This window comes from Myxine glutinosa, chromosome 8 (genome assembly GCF_964187855.1).
Source record: "Myxine glutinosa chromosome 8, kmMyxGlut1.1, whole genome shotgun sequence".
Taxonomy (NCBI): Eukaryota; Metazoa; Chordata; class Myxini; order Myxiniformes; family Myxinidae; genus Myxine; species Myxine glutinosa.
The window spans coordinates 143,096,241-143,120,392 of record NC_136268.1 but is presented as its reverse complement, the minus strand read 5'-3'; the positions used below and the strand labels follow the sequence as shown (position 1 = coordinate 143,120,392).

Genomic DNA, 24,152 nt, shown 5'->3' with positions numbered 1-24,152 from the left:
CCTCTTCTCTTCAGAGCGCTTCCTACCCATAGCACGAGTCGCGGCACAGGATGGAAAGATACCTGGAATCTTCTGCTCTAACTGTGCAGTGTTATTTTCCATGCTAGGCTTTTCAACAAACATCGGGTTACCAGAAACTTGACCACCGGCCAAATCATTCCCGATAACAAAAGATATTCCCTCTACAGGTAGAGTGGCTGGTAACCCTACGGTGACCAGTCCTGACACCAAATCAGACTTCAAATGGATGGCATGAAGTGGGGCTTTAACACAGCCACCAACCCCCTGTAAAAGAACACTCACACCAGTTGCCGTCTTCTCTGACAATGGCAAAATGCCTTCCAGCATTAAAGATTGATGTGCTCCTGTGTCCCTCAATACCCTAACAGGTCTCTGGTTAGTCAAGTCTCCATCCAGTGACACAAACCCCTCTGAAATAAAAGGTTTGTAACCCTCTTGAGCAAGGTCATTCTGTGATGCCGTAACTTTGGCATGGGAACCTTCACAAGGCACTGTCCTCCAAGGACGATTTCTCGCATTTGCCAATGCATTCGGAGTTGTACTAATCTGACTCCGCTCCTGATTTTTCCTTTCCAGGGCATAACATTGGGACATCAAATGTCCAGGTTTCTTGCAAAAAGCTCAAGTAGGCCCGGCGGGAAAACTCGTGGTCTGCCTCGAGCCCCCCGGAGGATAAGTCTGTCTTGGAACTGTAGTCTTCTGATCCCTAAAAGTCGCAGTATCAGAGTTGTCCACATAGTCATCTCTAGGTCGCCCCCATGAATATTCGTTCTCCGCACCGGATGTACCATAACTCCCCTGGCGAACTCTAGGCGGGAAGTTAGGTTTGTGGAACCCCATCCTGTGTGTCAAGGCATAGTCATCGGCCACGGTTGCTGCCTCATACAACTCTGGTACCATCCTTTTCTCCAGATGTACTTTAATAGCCTCGTGGACACATTGTTTGAATTCCTCCACCAAGATCAATTGTCGCAACAGTTCGAAGTCTTTCCCAATCCCTTTTGAATCACACCACCGATCAAACATGGTTTCCTTCATTCTGGCAAACTCCACAGGGGTCTCACTCTCCCTCTTCCTGGCATTCTGGAATTTTTGCCGGTCAGCTTCAGGGACCAATTCATAGGCTTTGAGAATGGCTTTCTTCACTTCCTCATAATCTGTACATTTGTCAATCGGTAAAGCCGAAAATATATCTTGAGCTTTACCCACCAGAACTCTTTGCACTAACATAGTCCAGGACCCCACAGGCCATTTTAGCATTTGAGTCACTTTCTCAAAATGTAAAAAAAACTTGGCTACCTCCTTTTCATTGAAGGGTGGAACCAGCCTCACATGCCTACTAACATCCCAGGTGTTCTGACTAGTTGTCGAACCAGCCGGCATGGACACAACTTCTCTCCGTTCTCCCCTTAATTCCAGCTCCTTGAGTTTAACTTCCTTCTGATACTCCATGTCACGTTCCCTTAACTCCCTTTCGGCTCTCCTTTCCTCTGCTCTTTCCTTTTCTCTTCTTTCTTCGAGTTCCCTTTCATTTCTCCTTTCCTCTGCTCTTCTCTCCTCGGCTTCTCGTTCCTGTTCTACTCTTTTTTCCTCGAGTTCTCGTTCCTGTTCTACTCTTCTTTCCAAGAGTTCTCTTTCAGCTCTCCTTTCCTCTGCTCTTCTCTCCTCGGCTTTCCATTCCAACTCTTTTAACCTTTCCTGGCTCTGCAGTTGCATCTCCATTTTCCGGAGCTCCACATTTTCTTTTTCCTCGGGTAACCAATCCAAGGCTACCTCTGTCCATGTACCCTGTCCCACCAGAGATTCTACCACCAATGTCTGCATCTCTGCTTTCTTCATATGAGCTCTGACCTCCAAGTTAACATGTTTGGCCAATCTCAAGAGTTCCGATCTTTTTAACGCTAGGAACTGTGCCTTATTCGGGGACGCCGCAAACTTTTCTGCGTCATACACCATGGTGACTATTAGTTAGCACCTGTTAACCTTCACACAAAAATTTCCAATTTTTTTGGACAATTTGGGAATGTTAGAAAAATGCCAAATTTGGGAATTCTGGGAATGTTAGGGAATTCTATCCCGGACGAATGTTATCAGGGAATTTAATCCCGGACGAGTCCCCAATTTCTGTTATGTGCGCCTCCCCGACCCCCTGGTCACGGTGTACCTCCGAGCCCAGAGAGGAGTCACGGCAGAAAAATGTGTTATTCTGTATGTCAAAGATCGAGGGAGAAGCCACCCCATTTGTTACTCACACACAAATATTGTATTAAGATCACACAAGAATAACAGTACAACAATAATAGTATTCAAAAGTACAATCAATATGTCCTATGATGGTACCATCAGTTTTGTAATATTTAACTCGCTGTGCTCCAAGTGAGTGAAACACGAACATTCCCCAATGTCTCTTATTCCCGGCTTCGAGACGAAATTGATTCGCTCCAGCAATCGCCAGAACGAGGTCCAACCGAGATCAGAATCCCGTGCGGATGGCAAATACAGTCACACAGCCGAAGCTGTACAAAGGCGCCTTCAAGGCGCCTGGGAAATTCAAAGGCGCCCTACAGGCGACTGAGAGATCACACCCTCGGGTATGGACGAATCAACCTTCAAAAAGCCACGTCACACACACGCCCCAGATCGACGTCTGAATGCGGTGGAGATGGTCGAAAAGAGATGAAACCGCGAGCGAAGCACAAGTCCTGCGCCAGTCAAAATGGCCGACGACCCGGTCTCGTGGCGCACGGCATGGCAATTATTTTCTGCTGAATCAATCGCAAAACCTGACACGCAGGTTGACCGGTCACAGCGATGACAACTCTGTCGTAGGAATCCCTTTCCAGGAAACCTGAAAGTTCGCTAGTGACTCTGGCTCGCCAACGTTCGCTTCAGAACCCGGAGCAACTCGGCTTTCTTGTGCGACTCATTCGCTCCGCCCTCTTTCTCTTCATCCTCCGGTTCCCGATCCGGTTTCCTGTTTCTTTTAACATTAACTTTTTTACATTTGGATAACAGCTCTTGGACAATAAACCTTTTGAAAGCAATAATAGTATATGGAATCAGAAATATTTACAGTGGATGCAAACCACCACAACGGAAGTGACGAATCCGTAACACAAGACAGCACGTATTAGGATTGGAACCTAAATCATGCAAAACACACTTGTTTTTCTTGTTAAAAACAAGCATTTTTTTTACATAAAAGCTTACGTAGCAGTTGTTCACTTTTCCATTGCAGAAACTTGTGTGTTTTGTCAAATACTGTGTACTTTGGCTTGTACACAGCAAGACAGCACACATTAGGCTTGGAACCTTAATCATGCAAAAACACACTTGTTTTTCTTGTTAAAAACAAGCATTTTTTGACATAAACGTTACCGAGCAGGTGTTCACTATTCCATTGCAGAAACTTGTGTGTTTTGTCAAATACTGTGTACTTTAGCTTTACACAGCAAGACAGCACGTGTATTACGCTTGAAACCTTAATCATGCAAAAACACACTTGTTTTTCTTGTTAAAAACAAGCATTTTTGACATAAAAGCTTACCTCGCAGTTGTTCACTATGCCATGGCAGAAACTTGTGTGTTTCGTCAAATACTGTGTACTTTTTTTTTTTTTTGTATACAAGATCGAGGCTCGTGAAAGAGCGAACATTAATCACACAGAAAGACAAACCGACACATAAAACATATAACATCGGGAGCGGTAGACAAGATGGGGAAAGAGGGGGAAGGACACAAACACAACATTTGAGAGCAGGGACCGAGAGACATGGAGACATCGAGAGATCGAGAGATCTGAGAGAGGGCGAGGGCTTTGGGGGGGAGCATGGGAAGGGGGGGGGGTGGGAGAGGTATAAAACATATGGACACTGCCAGGACTTCCAGGAAAGAAGTTGGAATTTCAAACAAGGTGGATCTGGGGTGAATTAGCGGGGGTAGAAAAGATCAAGGTTTTGGATGGGGGAAGATAAGACATGGTGGTGAACAGCTGTTTTAAAGACCTGGAGGGAGGAGTGGGATTGAAGGGAGTGTGGGAGTTTGTTCCAGAGACGGGAGAAAAGAGGAATGAAAGAGTGAAGGTGAGCAGAGAGCCGAGATTTCGGCAGTTTAACCATCAGAGGGTTATTGGCAGATCTTGTGCGACCTGCAGGAATATTTGGGGGACAGAGCACAGAGAGAGCTGGGGGGGGGGCAAGGCCGGAGAGGAGTCGGTAGAAGACAGAAAGACCACCTACCTGCCTGCGGTGAGTGAGTGAAAGGCCCTCAGAGTTAGCTTCATCGCGGGAGATTCCAATCATTCTGAAAGCTTTGGTTTCAACAGCGTGAAGCCGATCTAGGTGTGAGGCAGGAGCACCTGCCCATAGGGGAGAACAGTATTCCATTGAGCTGCGGATGAAAGCCTTGTATGTGGTGAGGAGCTCAGGTGTGCCGAGGAAGGACCTCGCACGACGGAGGATGCCCAGTCGGCGACTGGCTTTGGAGGCCAGCTTGGAAATGTGGTTTTCCCAAGAAAGATAATGGCAGATAGTGAGACCCAAAAGCCTGAGTGACAGCTTTAGCTTGCACACAGCAAGGCAGCACGTATTACGCTTGGAACCTTAATTATGCAAAAACACACTTTTTTTTCTTGCTAAAAACAAGCATTTTTGACATAAAAGCTTACCTAGCAGGTGTTCACTATTCCATTGCAGAAAGTTGTATGTTTTGTCAAATACTGTGTACTATAGCTTGGAGTTACTTAATTATTATCGATTTATTAAGAACTTATTTATTTACTTTCTCATCTGGGCAATATCCCAGGCACCTTTTGAGCTCGGATGCTGATATTTGGACACGACAATGACCAAGTGATTTGTCTGTGAAGGATATTTTTGATAAATAAATAAATAATTTAATTTTTCACTTCATTACTTAATTTTGAAAAAGTTACAGAATTCGGATGAAACAGTGGTGGTATAGGTATGCTACGAGTCAATAGATTAAGAAATTAATTATTTTACGATTATTATTTATTTATTTTAATTACCCAATTAATTAATCAATTATTGATTGATTTTCGTCATACCTGTCAGGCTGATGCCTTCTTGTTTGTTTTTCTGTTTGTGTTAAGGATATCTCAAAATGTTGTGGCCGGATTTCGATGAAACTTTGTGGATGAGTTAGATAGGTGACAAAAACAAGCTGATTAGATTTTGGTTAAGGTCCAGATCCAGATCCGACCTATCAGTGGGATACAAAACGTAAGCTGTTCACCTGGTGGAGGTATGCTCTCTTCCAAGCGCCGTTCTAGTTTTACAATTTAAATTGTGCTTCAAGATCTTCAATGTTGTTTTTTTAACTCCTCGTGTTGGTGGAGAATATTTTTTACCTTTGCCTTCCCTAAATTTTTATTTTATTACTTGCCCTTACCATTTAAGTTTTTAGTTCCAGTTCTTCCCTTTTTAGCCTCTCTACCTTCCTCTCACAAAGTCTGGTGTTGGCTTAAAGGTCAAAGTTGGTGGCTTAAGATCTTAGGGGCTTGAGTTTGAACCCTTGTGGGGCCATTGAAACAACACCAGGTGGGTGGACTCTGCCTGTCATCCTTCCGAGGTCGGCAAAACGAGTACCTGCTTACTGGAAACAGGGGCACTGTATCAGTTGCACTTCCAGTAATTAATGCAACCAGCAGCCACAAGCTGCATCTGAAACAGCGAAAACATCCTCTCACATAAATAAATAGCCTGAATTCTCACTCTGCTGAAATTATATTCCTTGTCCTTTCCTGGAAGAATATTATAAAACATTCTTTCACAACCCTTTGCTTTGTCAGCTGCCCAATACCCTGTACATGTCGTTACCTGCAATACCCTAATCATAGGATGTAAAAAACTTAAACGCTCTGCTCGAATTGCCGGAAAAATGGCTGGGCCTTAAAACACTCATCGAAATTAATGCCAACCAACAATACCCACCAATACCATTAAGTTCCCCCTCCATCCCCTCCCTTACCTCAAATGGCGACACAGTTGACACCGCACGTGACAAAGCCGAATGCCTCAACTCTGTGTTTGCCTCAAAATATTGTGTCCCAAACCCATCTCTCTCTGTTCCCACCTTTCCCAGTCGAACCCAACTGCTCCTGGACTCTGTGTCCTTCTCTCCTGACAAGGTGGAGGAGTTTTTGTCAAACCTCGACTCTGATTCTGCAACTGGACCACACGGCATCAGCCCACGGGTCCTAAAATCCTGCTCCCCTGCTCTATCTCACCCTCTCTCTGTTCTTTTCACCCTCTCTTTTGCTCAAGGTCATCTGCCAGCATCTTGAAAAATCAGCAAACATTACCGCTTTACACAAAAAAGGTGCAAAAACAGATCCTTGCAACTACAGACCAATCAGCCTGCTTCCAATTATCAGCAAAGTCATGGAATCCATCATTGCTTCGGATATCAAATCCTTCCTCTTCTCCAATGGCTTCTTTTTTTTTTTCTTTTTTTTTTGTATACTGAATCGAGGCTCGTGAAAGAGCTAAAATTTCATCATCTGATGGATTCAATCTCTGATCATCAATTTGGATTTAGACCAGGTCATTCTACTCTGGACATGTTGCTTCTGCTGTCTCAACAATGGATGGAGGTCCTCAATGCCAAACAGGAAAGCAGAGCTGTCTCACTTGACATATCACGTGCCTTCGATACGGTCTGGCACCCAGCTCTGCTCACCAAACTCCCCTCCTATGGTATCCATGGAAATCTCCACTCATGGCTTGCGGACTTCCTCTCTGGTCGGCGGCAACGTGTGGCCCTGAATGGATTTCTCTCATCTCCCCTTCCTGTTCTGGCTGGAGTTCCCCAAGGTACTCCCTCCCTTCTGGGCCCTGTGCTATTTCTGGTCTTCATCAATGATCTCTCTGACTCTCTGGAAAATCCTCTCTATCTCTTTGCTGATGACTCCACTCTCTGCCGCTCCATTCCTCTTCCCTCAGATCGGCAGTCTGCAGCCTCCTCACTCTCTGCAGACCTGGACAAAATCACAGACTGGGCAAACAAGTGGAACATGTCTTTCAATCCTGACAAATCTCACACTCTTACAATGTCTCTCCGAAAAGACCGACTGGAAAACCCTCCCATCTACTTTCTCAACAATCCTCTCCAAGAAGTTCTGTCGCTCAAGCTTTTGGGTCTCACTATCTGCCATGATCTTTCTTGGGAAAACCACATTTCCAAGCTGGCCTCCAAAGCCAGTCGCCGACTGGGCATCCTCCATCGTGCGAAGTCCTTCCTTGGCACACCTGAGCTCCTCACCACATACAAGGCTTTCATCCGCAGCTCAATGGAATACTGTTCCCCCCTCTGGGCTGGTGCTCCTGCCTCACACCTAGCTCGACTTCACGCTGTTGAGGCCAAAGCTTTCAGAATCATTGGAGTCTCCTGCGATGAAGTTAACTCCGAGGGCCTTTCACTCACTCACCGCAGGCAGGTTGGTGGTCTTTCTGTCTTCTACCGACTCCTCTCTGGCCTTGCTCCCCCAGCTCTCTCTGTGCTCTGTCCCCCCAATATTCCTTCAGGTCGCACAAGATCTGCCTGCAACCCTCTTATGGTTAAACTGCCAAAATCTAGGCTCTCTGCTCACCTTCACTCTTTCATTCCCCTTTTCTCCCGCCTATGGAACAAACTCCCCCACTCCCTTCAATCCCACTCCTCCCTCCAGGTCTTTAAAACAGCTGTTCACCACAATCTCTTTTCTTCCCCCATCCAAAACCTTGATCTTTTCTACCCCCGCTAATTCACCCCAGAGTCCTTGCAGTGTTCATATGTTTTATACCTCTCCCACCTCCCCTCAAGTCCTCCCGATGTCCCTGCTCTCAAATGTTGTGTTTGTGTCCTTCCCCCTCTCTCCCCATCTTGTGTGCCGCTCCCCTTGTTTTTTGTGTCGGTTTGACTTTTTGTGTGATTAATGTTAGCTCTTTCACGAGCCTCGATCTTGTATACAAAAAAAAGAAAAAAGAAAAAAAAAGTCGTACCAACACTACTGAAAGCTCAAGCAGCATCCAATACACCATGATATGCATTAAAATAAAGATACCAAATACTTTAAAACAACAACAACTTGTCACTTCTGCCGAAAGGAATGCCAAATACAACACCCTTGCATTCCACAACTCAAAACATTTTCACAAGGAAAAAGAAAAAGGTTGAAATTTTTATTACTGATCTAGTTTTCACAAAAGGAAAGTTGTGAGTTTAACAATTTGACACCATCAAGGCCCAATTTAAATACAATTACGTTTTCATAAAAGGAGATGTATTTGAATAAAAACCCATTTTAAAAATCATGAAGGGGAAATGTAAAATCGGGAATATTTACACCCAAGGGAATAAATTCAACTTAAAATAGATGTTAGAATGTGTTAAGAATCCCGATACAAGATGAATGGCATGTCTTCATAGTAGATCATCCTGCAAATAAAAACAATAATTAGCCACGAAATCTTACAATACAAATACAGATCCAAGCAAATTTTGTCTCAACTTAGAATCTGCAACTGCAGTATGAAAAATTCAACTTTCAACATGGCAGCTTTCCTTAGGTAAGAATGCGTAAAGCCATTGTGGGGTCAGATGAGGTCACAATCCATCTCAAACCAGGATGTTAAGGCACAGGGCCTTTTCTTCTCACCGCAGACAGCTTGGTGGTTCCAGCAGTTCTCATTGGCCTCCTGTTCTTCTTCGCTCCTACAGTCTACTTCTCCAGCCCTCACATGCCCTACACACATCGTGTAACCCTTTTTCCCCAGGCTTCAAAAGCCCAATTTGTGCTTGGAGGTGTGCACAGAGGGAGCTGCACATGGAGGAAATGTTGAGTTGGATCTTGGAGACGGCATAAAGCTGGAAGGTGTGAAAACATTTTGCTACCTCGGAGACATGCTGAATGGAGAAGGTGGATCAGACTCGGCAACGGTTGCTGGAGTGAGATGTGCATGGAAGAAGTTTCAGGAACTGAGTGGCGTGCTGATGAGGAGGGGAGTGTCGTTGAAGTTGAAGGGAAAGGTGTATGCTGCAATTGCTGCATGTGTGTGAAGTGTTATGATTTATGGGAGCGAGACATGGGTAATGAACGTAGAGCAGCAACGAAGGCTGGAAAGGGTGGAAATGCGAATGGTTCGACGGATGTGCGGAGTATCGTTGAGAGAGAGGAAGACAAATGATAAATTGCGAAAGATGATGGGAATAGAGCCTGTGATTGATGCTGTGAAGAGGAACAGGTTGAGATGGTTTGGTCATGTGTTGAGGAAGGATGAAAGTGACTCGTTGAGAAGAGTGATGGAAATGAATGTAGGAGGAAGTAGAGGACGGGGAAGACCGAGAAAGACTTGGCTAAAGATGGTGGAAGAAGAAACGCGGGAAAGAGGGTTAACAAGGAGAGATGCAGAAAATAGGGCAAAATGGAGAATATTGTCATGGGGACCGCAAGGCTAACCCCCGCTCTTGCAGGGAAAATGGCCTTAAAATGCCTGTTGTTGTTTGTTTCACAAGCCCAATCTTATTGTCTACCTCATCTCCATTCCCCTTTTGTCTCATGTATGGAATTTCCTTCCCAAATTCTCCTTCTATATGCCAACTTTTGTCACAGCACGCCACTTCCCATGCTGCCTCCTATGCCTGCGGACGTTGTCTTCTTTGCCAAATGACTATACCTCTCTCAAACAGTAGCGGTTTTCTCATCACTGATTTAATCCGCATGTTTTACCCTGTACTAAGCCATTTGTAAATCTATCAGCTGCACTTTATTGTCAAGCTCTTCCTTAACACTAACCTCTAATAAAGCCATTTTGAGCCAAATATGCAGAAATCTGCTAAGTGGTAGATATCTGGCATGTATGGGTAATCACCAATTTAGAATATATATATATATATAGGTTTTTTTTTTGGTTTTTTTTAACATGACTGACAATGAAAAACAAAACTGCTGCTTTTACTCTGTTTTATTATATCCAAACTTGTTAACCAGATTATGTGACTTGGCATACACTTTGCATGAAAATCAATGCACGTATTCTGTTAGAGTAAATATGATCCCACTTTAAGGTTGGACAGAATTTACCTATTTGGAACATGAAATTTGGAACATGATTGGAACCTTTGGACATGCCAAGGCAATTTCACTCAGATCACAAATATCTGCCATCACAGCATTAACTAGAACAGCACTCTGTAGAGAGCATACCTCCACCAGGCTGAACAGTTTACATTTTGTATCCCACCGACAGGTGGGATCAGCACCCGGATCTGAACCAAAAGCTAATCAGCTTGTTCTTGTCGGCTAACCAAACCGCCCACCAAGTTTTGTCATTAGTTGTCCACAACTTTTTGGAATATCATGCTTTAAATTGTTTTGGCCCTATCACAATGGTGAAGAATCATTTAAAATGTACAATTTTTTTTTTAAATCATATCCGGATTCAGATAATCACCAAAATCGAATTGATTTGTCCTTGTAACACTCCTAACCTCTCCACCAAATGTCGTCCCAATCCGTCCATAACATTTTGAGACATCATGCTATATATTGGTTTCGCCCAATTACTCAATGGTGAAGAATCACTTAGAAAATTATATGATCCAGATCAGGATGTGACATCAAAATTGAATAAATCCTTCCTTGTCACATTCCCAACCTGTCCACAAAGTTTCGTCCAAATCCGTCCACAACTTGGAGATATCCTGCTTTGTATTGTTTTTGGTCCTATCTCCCAATGGCGAAGAATCACTTTAAAAATTACACTGGCCGGATCCGAATCTTCACCAACATCGAATAGATTCGTCCTTGGCAAACATCCAACCTCTCCACCAAATGTCGTCCGAATCCGTCCACAACTTTTTGAGATATATGTTCACAGACAAACAGATAGACAAATAGACAGACATGGGTGAAAACATAACCTGCATCCGCCATCGGTGGTGGAGGTAAAAATGCTAAATTCATAATTATGTGGTGTACAGACCTTTTTTGCTGTGGCTTTAGATGTTTTTCTTGTTACTCTTTGGTTTTTTTCTGTGAGGAGGGGAAATAATACATCACACATTCTTGTTAGTTTGTGCTGTGACAACAAATAAATCTAAAAATCTCCAACAGATAAGTGAATCCTAAAACAAGATAAGTCACCTCATCGTCCATTCTAAATAAATAGCATTTTTTAATATGCTCCAGGTAGCTTGCTCAAATTATGGAAATCGTGCAGAATTCACCAGTCACTTCCAAAAATAATTTATTTTGAGGTAATCTTCATATTATATCCAAAGGTGGGGGATGGTGGTGGAGAAATTGAGACAACAAAGGGAAAGCAAAGAAAAACAAACAAACAAGAAAGATGTTGAGGCTTGAGCAAAGCATGACGCCTGTGAAATCCAAATGCAGTAGTTGCCATGGAAAGAGCAATTTGGTAATTTCGAAAATTTGACACATCAGGTGTTTTACGTGATGGCATGTTGGCATAAATTTGGCTGATACATTTTCTAATTGTGACCGACTGGGTGTTTTGGATGGCCTTAACTTTTGACTAATTTTACTCATGAGTACACCAACTTCTCACAGAAGCAGCAGGAAGGGTCATGTTATTATCCTCTCTGGGGTATATATAGATTACAGTAGATCTAGGCTCAGTCCGGTTAATCTGTGCAGGACCATTATGATATGTTAGATCGGGTCATTGAAAGGATCAGATGTGCACAGATCAGGTCATTGAAAGGATCAGATGTGCATAGATCAGGTCATTGCAAGGATCAGATGTGCATAGATCAGGTCATTGCAAGGATCAGATGTGCATAGATCAGGTCATTGAAAGGATCAGATGTGCACAGATCAGGTCATTGAAAGGATCAGATGTGCATAGATCAGGTCATTGCAAGGATCAGATGTGCATAGATCAGGTCATTGAAAGGATCAGATGTGCACAGATCAGGTCATTGAAAGGATCAGATGTGCACAGATCAGGTCATTGAAAGGATCAGATGTGCATAGATCAGGTCATTGAAAGGATCAGATGTGCATAGATCAGGTCATTGAAAGGATCAGATGTGCACAGATCAGGTCATTGAAAGGATCAGATGTGCACAGATCAGGTCATTGAAAGGATCAGATGTGCATAGATCAGGTCATTGAAAGGATCAGATGTGCATAGATCAGGTCATTGAAAGGATCAGATGTGCATAGATCAGGTCATTGAAAGGATCAGATGTGCACAGATCAGGTCATTGAAAGGATCAGATGTGCACAGATCAGGTCATTGAAAGGATCAGATGTGCACAGATCAGGTCATTGAAAGGATCAGATGTGCACAGATCAGGTCATTGAAAGGATCAGATGTGCATAGATCAGGCCATTGAAAAGGTCAGACAAGTGCATGGTGATGGTGGCGGTTCGTATGCAGTCTGTGGCTGCTTGGCTGCGTCGTTTTTGTTTAGGGCGCAGCTGTGCCTCTGATGCAATGCCCCCAAATTACCAGTAAAAACTCGTACTCATTTTGCCGACTTTGGAAGGATCACAGGTTGAGTCAACCCACCTCATGTTATTACAATTAAATATAATATCGTCTATAGAATACAACATATAATAAGGAGCGGGAGACAAGGGGGGGGGGGGGGGAGAGAGGGAAGCACAACAACAGTATAAAACAAGGACACCAGGAGATCTGTGGAAGTGAGAGAGCTGGAGCGGGGTACACGGGATAAACAAGATTGACACCACATTGACTTTCAGGAAACAAAACAGAATTTGAAAAAGGTGGATTTGCAGTGGATTAATGGGGGTATAAAATATCAGGTTTTTGGATGGGGGGGAAGATAAGAGATGGTGGTGAACAGCTGTTTTGAAGACCTGGAGGGAGGAGTGGGATTGAAGAGAGTGAGGGAGTTTGTTCCAGAGGTGGAAAAAAGAAGAATGAAAGAGTGAAGGTGAGCAGAGAGTTTGATTTTGGCGGTTTCACCAGAAGAGGGTTGCTGGAAGATCTTGTGCGTCCTGAAGGAATATTTGGGGGAAAGAGCACAGACAGAGCTGTGGGCGCTAGGTCAGAGAGGAGTCGGAAGAAGACAAAAAGACCACCAACCTGCCTGTGGTGAGAGAGAAAGGCCCTCAGAATTGGCTTCATCGCGGGAGATACCAATGATTCTAAAAGCCTTGGTTTCTCCAGCGTGAAGCTGATCTAGGTGTGAGACAGGAGCACCAGCCCAGAGGGGAGAGCAGTATTCCATGAAGCTGCAGATGAAAGCTTTGCAAGTGTTGAGGAGCTCAGTTGTGCCAAGGAAGGACTTCGCACAACGGAGGATGCCCAGTCAGTGACTGGCTTTGGAGGCGGGCTTGGAAATGTGGTTTTCCCAGGAAAGATCATGGCAGGTAGTGAGACCCAAAAGCTTGAGTGACAGAACTTCTTCAAGAATATTATTGAGAAAGTAGATGGGATGGTTGTCCAGATGGTTTTTTCGGAGAGACATCGTAAGAGTGTGAGATTTGTCAGGATTGAAAGACATGTTCCACTTGCTTGACTAGTTTGTGAGTTTGTCCAGGTCTGCAGAGAGTGAGGAGGCTGCAGCTGCCGATCTGAGGGTTGAGCTATGGATCTTCAGGTTCATTGATGATTTGTTGACAATGATGGATTGATATTTCATCAGCTTCATGATTATATATATCCAAAATAACTTGAATTTAAAAAGGAAAACTAAACTTCCACTTCAGTTTCCTTTTTGAATTACAAATAGATATCTATAATAATAAAATTTCACACGAAATTATTTGATAAACGAGATGCTTTTCCATTATATATTGTACGAATGCTTTTCAGAGACAGCAACATTCCTAAAAAGCTATTCCATGGTATGGTTGAAGCTGAAATAATTAGTACTGTGAGAACAACCACACATAGCACTGTATGTATAAATAGATTACAACTAGTCAGACATATGCTAGCACAGGGAGCTACAGTTGGAAGATTAAAACAAGTTTTCTTTAATATCACAAAACGACACCAAATCGAATTAGTAAAATACAATATGAATAGCAAAAATATTATTCATGAGATCTTTATATAAATAGTGCAACATAAGAAATAACTAGAACGGCACTCGGTAGAACGCATACCTCCGCCAGGCTGAACAGTTTGTTTTGTATCCCACTGATAGGCCAGATCTGGAAAAGGACCTGAACCAAAATCTAATCAGCCTGTTTTGGTCACCTAACCAACTCATCTACCAAGTTCAGTCATAACTCGTCCATAACTTTTTAAAATATCATGTTATATGTGACTTTTTGCCCGATCTCTCAATGGTGAAAAATCACTTTAAAATTAAATAACTCTCGTATCCAAATCCATATTCAGATCTTCATGATAAATTGATCGTCTGTTTGCCGTGTCGCGAGCAAGGCCTTTGCCGCGTCGCGAACGATTTGAAATCGAAGTTAAGTGATTGTTCCCATTTGTATTTTTGTTAAAACTGTATTTATTTATGGTGTTGTACGTATATTGTGTCCCGACGAAGATTTTTCGGTGCAAATCTTTCATACCTGTATTGAAAATCGTGTTAATTCGTGTCGTGTCTTGAGGCCTTGTACAGTGTACACTGTACAACCTTGAGGCTTTGTTTTTCTCTCAGCGGTCCGTCGTTTGTGATCCAATAACTTTCGTTCTCTGTATTCCCAGTCTTTTCACCCATAGCCTACTTCCTTGTGTAAATCTCAACTCAAAAAAACCAAAAAAAAAACCATCTCCCCCCTGTTCTGTATCCGATGCTCCCCCTTCCTCTTCCTTAACAGTATGGACCTCAAACATCCGGGGCCTTCGTTCAAACTTAACTGATCTCTCCATACAGGTTGCTTCTGTCAAACCAGACGTGATCTGCTTAACAGAAACTTTCCTCCTTTATGATGTCTCTGATTCCTTAGTATCTCTCCCGGGCTACTCCCTCCTCTGGTATGATAGACCTGAGCCTCGTCCTGGAGGCGGGGTTGCTATCTTTATCAAAAACTCTCTTCCTCACTCGCCCTGCACTGCACTCTCTCCACCTCACCCCCAGGAATACCTCTGGCTAGGTCTTCCCCTTCGCTCCCACCTCTTGTTCATATGTGTGTTGTACCGTCCACCAAACAGTGATGACTCCATCTACATCTCGCTGTCTGATAATATGGACCAACTTCTATCTACTCATCCCAACTCTCTCTTCCTCATATGTGGTGATTTCAACTGTCATCATGCCAGTTGGCTGGGTGTGGGTACCTCTCTCACCAGCCATGGCTCCTCAGCAAAGGACTTCTGCGACTCACTGGGACTGACACAATCTGTCAATTTCCCGACCCGGATCTCAGTCAACGGAACATCTTCTCTTCTGGACTTGGTTATGACTAACTTCCCTGAAAATGTCTGCTGCTCTTCTTCTGCTCCAATCGGATCATCTGATCATGTCCTTGTTAAAGTGGACATCTCTCTGACCATCCTCAGGGAGCCTGCTCAGCGTCGACGAGTCTGGCATTTCACTCAGGCCAACTGGCACGGTCTTCAAGCAGCCATCAATCATCTGGACTGGTCTCCCATCTCTACCACCTCTGACATCAACTAATCCTGGGAATTCTTCCAAAGTAAATTGCTCTCTCTCATGCACAGATTTATCCCATCTCATCTTCAGTTGTCCTACCCTTCCTCCCGTCCATGGTATATGGAATCTTGTGGTGAGGCTGTTGCCCAGAAACAACTTGCCTTCGTCTCCTGGAAAGCAAATCCAACGGAAGGAAATCTCATTTCCTTTCACAAAGCCCGAAACAAGTGTGTGTCCACCCTCAGGAGAGCCAGGAAACAATATCTCTCCGTTCTCAAGACCGAACTCTCTTATCTGTCTCCCTCTTCCAAATCCTGGTGGCGTCTGGTCAAATCCGTTTCTGGTGTTTGTTCCCCCTCCATCCCCTCCCTTACCTCAAACGGCTACACAGCTGACTCCGCACGTGAAAAAGCTGAATGCCTCAACTCTGTGTTTGCCTCTAAATCTTGTGTCCCAAACCCATCCCTCTCTGTACCCACCATACCCAGACGTACCCTGCTGCTCCTGGACTCCGTGTCCTTTCCTCCTGACAAGGTGGAAAAGTTTCTGTCAACCCTCGACTCTGATTCTGCAACTGGACCCGACGGCATCAGCCCACGGGTCCTAAAATCCTGCTCTGCCGCTCTATCTCACCCTCTCTCTGTTCTCTTCACCCTCTCTTTTGCTCAAGGTCAACTGCCATCTGCTTGGAAATCAGCCAACATCACCGCTTTGCACAAAAAAGGTGCAAAAACAGATCCTAGCAACTACAGACCAATCAGCCTTCTCCCAATTATCAGCAAAGTCATGGAATCCATCATTGCTTCGGATATGAAATCTTTCCTCTTCTCCAATGGCTTGATCTCTGATCATCAATTTGGTTTCAGACCAGGTCACTCTACTCTGGACATGCTGCTTCTGCTGTCTCAACAATGGATGGAGGTCCTCAATGCCAAACAGGAAATTAGAGCTGTCTCCCTCGACATATCACGTGCCTTCGACACGGTCTGGCACCCCGCTCTGCTCACCAAACTCTCCTCCTTTGGTATCCATGGAAATCTCCACGCATGGCTGGCGGACTTCCTCTCTAGTCGTCGTCAACGTGTGGCCCTGAATGGGTTTCTCTCATCTCCTCTTCCTGTTCAGGCTGGAGTTCTCCAAGGCAGTGTTCTGGGCCCCGTGCTTTTTCTGGTCTTCATCAATGATCTCTCTGACTCTCTTGAAAATCCTCTCTATCTCTTTGCTGATGACTCCACTCTCTGCCGCTCCATACCTCTTCCCTCAGATCGGCAGTCTGCAGCCTCCTCACTCTCTGAAGACTTGGACAAAATCACAGACGGGTCAAACAAGTGGAACATGTCTTTCAATCCTGACAAATCTCACACTCTTACTATGTCTCTAAGAAAAGATCGACTGGACAACCCTCCCATCTACTTTCTCAACAATCCTCTCCAAGAAGTTCTGTCGCTCAAGCTTTTGGGTCTCACTATCTGCCATGATCTTTCTTGGGAAAACCACATTTCCAAGCTGGCCTCCAAAGCCAGTCGCCGACTGGGCATCCTCCGTCGTGCGAAGTCCTTCCTCGGCACACCTGAGCTCCTCACCACATACAAGGCTTTCATCCGCAGCTCAATGGAATACTGTTCTCCCCTATGGGCCGGTGCTCCTGCCTCACACCTAGCTCGGCTTCACGCTGTTGAAACCAAAGCTTTCAGAATTATTGGAATCTCCCGCGATGAAGCTATCTCTGAGGGCCTTTCACTCACTCACCGCAGGCAGGTAGGTGGTCTTTCTGTCTTCTACCGACTCCTCTCCGGCCTTGCACCCCCAGCTCTCTCTGTGCTCTGTCCCCCAAATATTCCTACAGGTCGCACAAGATCTGCCAGCAACCCTCTGATGGTTAAACTGCCGAAATCTCGGCTCTCTGCTCACCTTCACTCTTTCATTCCTCTTTTCTCCCGCCTCTGGAACAAACTCCCTCACTCCCTTCAATCCCACTCCTCCCTCCAGGTCTTTAAAACAGCTGTTCACCACCATCTCTTATCTTCCCCCATCCAAAACCTTGATATTTTCTACCCCCGCTAATTCACCCCAGATCCACCTTGTTTGAAATTCCAACTTCTTTCCTGGAAGTCCTGGCAGTGTCCATATGTTTTATACCTATCCCACCGCCCCCTTCCCATGCCCCCCCCCCCCAAAGCCCTCGCCCTCTTTCAGATCTCTCGATGTCTCCATGTCTCTCGGTCCCTGCTCTCAAATGTTGTGTTTGTGTCCTTCCCCCTCTCTCCCCATCTTGTCTACCGCTCCCGATGTTATATGTTTTATGTGTCGGTTTGTCTTTCTGTGTGATTAATGTTAGCTCTTTCACGAGCCTCGATCTTGTATACAAAAAAAAAAAAAAAAAAAAAAAAAATCACCAAAATCTAATCGATTAGTCCTTGTCACACACACAACTTGTCCAGCAAGTTTCGTCCACATTCGTCCACATTTTTTTTGAGATATCCTGCTATATATCATTTTTGGCCCAATCTCCCAATGGTGAAGAATCAGTATAACAATTCTTCTCGCCGAATCCGGATCCGGATCTTCACCAAAATATAATCATTTCGTCCATGCCACATACACTACCTGTCAAAATGTTGCCAACGCAGACAAAAAAAATGTCTGCCAAATGTCGTCCGAATCCGTCCACAACTTTTTGAGACATCTTGTTCACAAACAGACAAACAAACAGACAAACAGACAGATAAAAAATCACGTGTAGAGCGACACTTGGCAAAAGAGAAAAAAGTGGAATGGCACTCAGTTGAGCATCGTTTTGACCTCAAAAATAGTTGGTGGTTGAATTCAGTGACCTGACCTGCAAATCGTCTTCAAATTTTAAGTTAATCGGATGAAAATTGACAATTTTAGAAATTTGGCCTATGTTGACCTTTTGGCCTATGCCGATCTCAGAAAATAGTTGTTGGTTGAATTCAGTTAACTGATATGCAAATCCTATTCAAATTTCAAGTCAATGTGATGAAAATTGAGGATTTTAGAAATTTGAAGAAAAGTGGTTGACCTTTGGCCTATGTTGACCTTTTGACTTAAAAATAAACGTGATTCTGTTGGACCACCAACTCTACCATTTGGTGAAGTTTCATGGAGATTAGTTTAAAATTGTGACCTGTAGACAAGTATAAGTGAGCGGACAGACCAACACACACACACACACACACACACACACACACACACACACACACACACACACACACACACACACACACACACATAGTGGATCAATATTGTGGCAAAACAAGCAGAAATCAGCCAATTGTCATAGGTCTGGCCTATCTAACACAACTCGTGACAAACGTGTGTACAATAGGAAGGATTGGTAGCTGTCTTTCAAACCACACACCACCAATGGGGTGCTCTGGCTTATCACAGTGGACCCCTCAGAGGTACATGTTCAATTTGTGCATCCGAAAAATGTCCTGCTTGTTGTTAAAAGTTTCCAAAACCTGTCAAATCAATGGAGGACATTGTACCTAAATGTTTGACAAGTGTTACATATTTATGTGAATGTATGTGAATTACCATTCAGGGTTGCTTATCCATGTGTAGTAGATTAAGGGTTGTTGTGGTTGGAGGGTCAGGAGCCCTTCTGAAAAAGTGTCCGGAAACGGAAGTGACCGGAAACGGAAGAAGAAAAGACACGAGGGAGAAAAGCGACGATTCTTCTTCCTCGCCCCGCTCCGACGAAAGGTGGGATCGACCTTGCGCTGCGTGGAAAAGCGGCGTTCCGAAGTCCGTCTGGCGAGAGGAGTTACCGGGACGTGTACCTACCCGGTGGAGACGTCAAGTTGACGTGGGGCCGTGCATCAGCCCCGCGTCTGGCACCGTTCGCGGCACCGTCTAAACAGATGCGTACGGGTCGCACGTTGGGGCCTAACACGCCTTGCAAGCGGCGTGGGGCTTTTGGCTTGCTTTGCCGTGCCCGCTTTGCGTGGCCACGAGGGGCTGCAGCCGCGGTGCCTGGTACGATACCTGCCCGGTGGAAACACGTCCACCCGGGGTTCGTTCAACCGCCCGAGTGCGGCGACGCCGACCAGCATCTCAGTCGGGAGGGGCCCAGAGACATTGTGAGGGGCAGAGACCAAAAGGGGGGTCGTGAGTACAGAAGTGGACACACATATATAAGATGGCCATCTTAATCATATAGGGAATTGATTGTGGATTGGGAATTGTTGATGGTTGTTTGTTGTTGATTGCTCGGGGAATATCCGTGATTGTATCCTTGAAATCGTATGATATCCTTACCCTGGAAATATATCATTGCACATCAGTTTCTCTTGGGTGGAATTCATAGGGATTGCGTTGCGAAAGCGCATATATATAATACTACTTGCTGGCGAAGGTCCTCTCACGGTCCGGGGGTCACCGAGACCAGGTAGTCACCGAGGGGACCACGTGACAGAATTGGGGACTCGTCCGGGATCTAAAATTGTATAAAATAATAAAATAATATTTTTATTAATTAAAATGTATTAATTAAGTATTAATTGGAAAATTTTTGGGGAAATTGGGGTAAAGTCTTGGGTGAAGGTTAACAGGTGTTAACGATAGTCACCATGGCGTTTGTGGCACAGAACTTTGCGGTAACACCGAGTGAGGCACAGTTCCGAGCGTTACTAAAGTCGGACCTCTTGAAATTGGCCGGCAAAGAAAGTTTTCGCTGGGTTCAAACTTTCTTTCTTGAAGGGGGGGAGTGTTACATATTTATGTGAATGTATGTGAATTACCATTCAGGGTTGCTTATCCATGTGTAGTAGATTAAGGGTTGTTGTGGTTGGAGGGTCAGGAGCCCTTCTGAAAAAGTGTCCGGAAACGGAAGTGACCGGAAACGGAAGAAGAAAAGACACGAGGGAGAAAAGCGACGATTCTTCTTCCTCGCCCCGCTCCGACGAAAGGTGGGATCGACCTTGCGCTGCGTGGAAAAGCGGCGTTCCGAAGCCCATTTGGCGAGAGGAGTTACCGGGACGTGTACCTACCCGGTGGAGACGTCAAGTTGACGTGGGGCCGTGCATCGGCCCCGCGTCTGGCACCGTTCGCGGCACCGTCTAAACAGACGCGTACGGGTCGCACGTTGGGGCCTAACACGCCTTGCAAGCGGCGTGGGGCTTTTGGCTTGCTTTGCCGTGCCCGCTTCGCGTGGCCACGAGGGGCTGCAGCCGCGGTGCCTGGTACGATACCTGCCCGGTGGAAACACGTCCACCCGGGGTTCGTTCAACCGCCCGAGTGCGGCGACGCCGACCAGCATCTCGGTCGGGAGGGGCCCAGAGACATTGTGAGGGGCAGAGACCAAAAGGGGGTCGTGAGTACAGAAGTGGACACACATATATAAGATGGCCATCTTAATCATATAGGGAATTGATTGTGGATTGGGAATTGTTGATGGTTGTTTGTTGTTGATTGCTCGGGGAATATCCGTGATTGTATCCTTGAAATCGTATGATATCCTTACCCTGGAAATATATCATTGCACATCAGTTTCTCTTGGGTGGAATTCATAGGGATTGCGTTGCGAAAGCGCATATATATTATACTACTTGCTGGCGAAGGTCCTCTCACGGTCCGGGGGTCACCGAGACCAGGTAGTCACCGAGGGGACCACGTGACACAAGCCAGAAAAAAGCTCGAAACTGGGAAAAGTAGAGTATGAAGGAAAATTTCAAACGCACGTGGAGATTCCCTGCGTGCCATCCTTGGCACTTGAACCCATGGAAGGTGGTGCATGGCCTCGGGCCTGCTCCCTCACAGTGCAGAGCTTCTGGTCTTCCTTACTGCTTGGCTGAGTCTTCTTGTGCCTGCAAAGATGAATCGAACGTCTCGTTATTTCACAGGAGATAATGTTTGGGTATCAATGAAAAATGAATTTCATTCATTCATTCATTCATTCATTCATTCATATATCAATGAGGAAAAAATGAAATAAATCCAAAAGGAATACCAACTACGAGTTTCTTTTGATAACAAAATTAAATGATATCAGTTATATTTAAGCACCAAATATAAAACACCAACACACATTTAAACCTTTGATGTTACCTTGGCATGGTGCAGACGGCACCACCGGTCCGACCCCAAATGAAATGCTTCGATGCAGATTCATCTATTTCTGTTGGGTGGGTAATGAAAGAGAATGCAAGAATGGAGGGAAAAGGGTGTGAGGGGAGGGTAAGGCGAGTGGGAGTGGGGGAAGGTGGGAAGGAAAAATCGGGACAAAAGTGAAATCCTCAAAGGGTTTTATAAAGTGACAGAATAAATTCTTGCTTTCTATAACAACCTCGACTACTCTCGCCTTCTTGTGGGGTCGGTCAGAGGAAGTTTTTGGCCAAAGCATTGCACGAACCGGCTGGCTGGGCCAGATGTTCGACCGAGTATGAATTTGTAATTTCTTTAGTGTACCGGTGATATGTCACCGACTCGTCACGAGAAGGACACTGGGATATTTAACATCCACCCACTAATGCTGGCAGACAGTACAACAAGTTTAACATCCATCCGAGGATGACACATTTATGACGAGGATGAATGAATGAATGAATGATCGTTTTAAGGCCATTTTCCCCGCTGGAGCGGGGGTTAGCCTTGCGGGCCCCATGACAATCATGGTTCCCTGTTTGAGGCAGTTTTTATGGCCGGATGCCCTTCCTGACGCCAACCCTTGGTCGCCTCCTGCGATGCGCAGAGATACGGTGTACCTATTCTAAATCGGGGTACACACCGGGAATTTATCATGTGAGATTTATGACGAGGATGTATAATTTATGACGTATATTTATCATATAATTTATCATATAATTTATGATGTATATTTATCATATAATTTATGACGAGGATGAGAGTTTATAATTGGGTCGGGATTCCAACCTAGGCTAGACAGCTCAAAGGCAATTGTGCATACATCAAGGCCATCCTCCCAACCATAGACTAAATAAATAACTACAACTTACCTAACTGCATACAAAACTAGAAATTAGTCAATGAAGCCTTTACATACATAAGTAATAATTAAAATAAAGAAATAATGATTGTAAAAATATTAATTACCTAATCAACTGGCTTATAGCATACCTAAACCACCACCGTTTCATCCGAATCTGTAACTTTTTGAAAATTAAGTATTCAAATAATTAAGTAAATAATCAATTCATCAATTAATCAAAAATACCCTTTACAGACAAATAACTTGGTCATTGTCATATCCAAGTATTAGCTTCCGAGCTCAAAAGGTGCCTGAGATATTGCCTAGATGAGAAAGAAAATAAATAAGTTCTTTATAAATCGGTAATAATTAAGTAATTAATCAATTAATTGATTACTCAAAAAAAAAAAAAAAACATTTTTGACAAAGTACTTGCTCACTATTGTACACAAATTTCAGCTTCCGAGCTCAAAGGATGGATGACATATCGCTCGGACAAACAAACAAGAAAAGAGTGAAAACTGAGTACTCCCTTTCGGCACACGGCATCGCTGGGCTCCCTTTGGTGCCCGGCGATGACGTCATGCAGCGCCTGCAGATGGCATAGGAAAGGAGCAGTGTGCAAAATCCCAGGTGGGGTAGCTTTATCTGCAGATTTCTTCCATGTAAATACTACCTTCTGACCTAAATGACTGTCAGGAAAAGTTTTATTTTCCTTGATGCATGAGCCAGGGGTTCCCAAAAAAATCCTTGCATATTTCATGCATCTCCCAATGCTGATGGTATTTACAAAGTTTCATTTAAAATGTTTAAAAATGTGTCCGCGATTGTATTTTTCAGTATCTGGTGTTTTGACCCCGCCCCTGGTGGTGGGGCCAAAATGGCACTGCTCTTGCACCTTGCCATGTGGTAATGATAACTGACAAGGTTGGTGAATGTCTGCACAACCATGGAGAAGGTAGGAAGGACCTCTTTGGTGCTTTCATCTGAGCACATTATTCATAAAATTGGGATTCCAGGAAAAAAATAAAAATTCCCACATTTTAAACTTGTTTTTGTTCATTGTATCCTTATACCATTGTTCTGCAAGTAGATCATAAGCTCTTCTCTGAACCTTACATCGTTGTTACCCTGCGCTCACGAAGCAAAAAGCAGGGTTAGGCATTCGGTTGCGTCCGTACTTGTGGCATGTCTGCATTTTAAAAATTCATTTTCTCGGCAACCGTTGGTCCGATTGACACGAAATAGTACCAAGGAGCGCCTCCGCGTGTAGATTTTTTTTTATTCTTAATTCTTACATCATAGGTCATGTGGTATGGACGCCATCTTGGAAGAACGTTACACCTCTATAATCTCCCAAACCGCTCAATAGAAAAAGTTGAAACAAGGCTAATTTTCAAGAACTCACCATGCGGAATAAGATATGATGATGATGACTTCATCTGTGCCTTCATTATGACGTCATAATTCGACAAGTACAACGCTTGATATGATCAGTATGAAAAAAAAATTCCTCTGCAACTGTTAGTCCGATTGACACAAAATTTGTAACATTGGAGCGCCTCCTCCTGTATAATATTTTAATGATAATTATGTCGTCATAGGTCACTTGGTACAG

At 44.4% G+C, this 24,152-nt stretch overlaps 2 long non-coding RNA genes across 2 annotated transcripts; one reads left to right on the top strand and one right to left on the bottom strand.

The window, feature by feature from the left end:
• Positions 1-8,190: 8,190 nt before the first annotated feature.
• On the bottom strand, positions 8,191-21,717 carry LOC137432983 (uncharacterized). The gene is made up of 4 exons (XR_013624233.1): positions 21,655-21,717; positions 21,288-21,413; positions 11,007-11,056; positions 8,191-8,460 (listed from the first exon to the last, which is right to left on the bottom strand). It is a non-coding gene; the product is annotated as an uncharacterized LOC137432983 (long non-coding RNA).
• A 1,318-nt stretch (positions 21,718-23,035) lies between these two features.
• On the top strand, positions 23,036-23,582 carry LOC137432985 (uncharacterized). Its single transcript, XR_010985609.2, has 2 exons — positions 23,036-23,167; positions 23,375-23,582. It is a non-coding gene; the product is annotated as an uncharacterized LOC137432985 (long non-coding RNA).
• Positions 23,583-24,152: the final 570 nt, after the last annotated feature.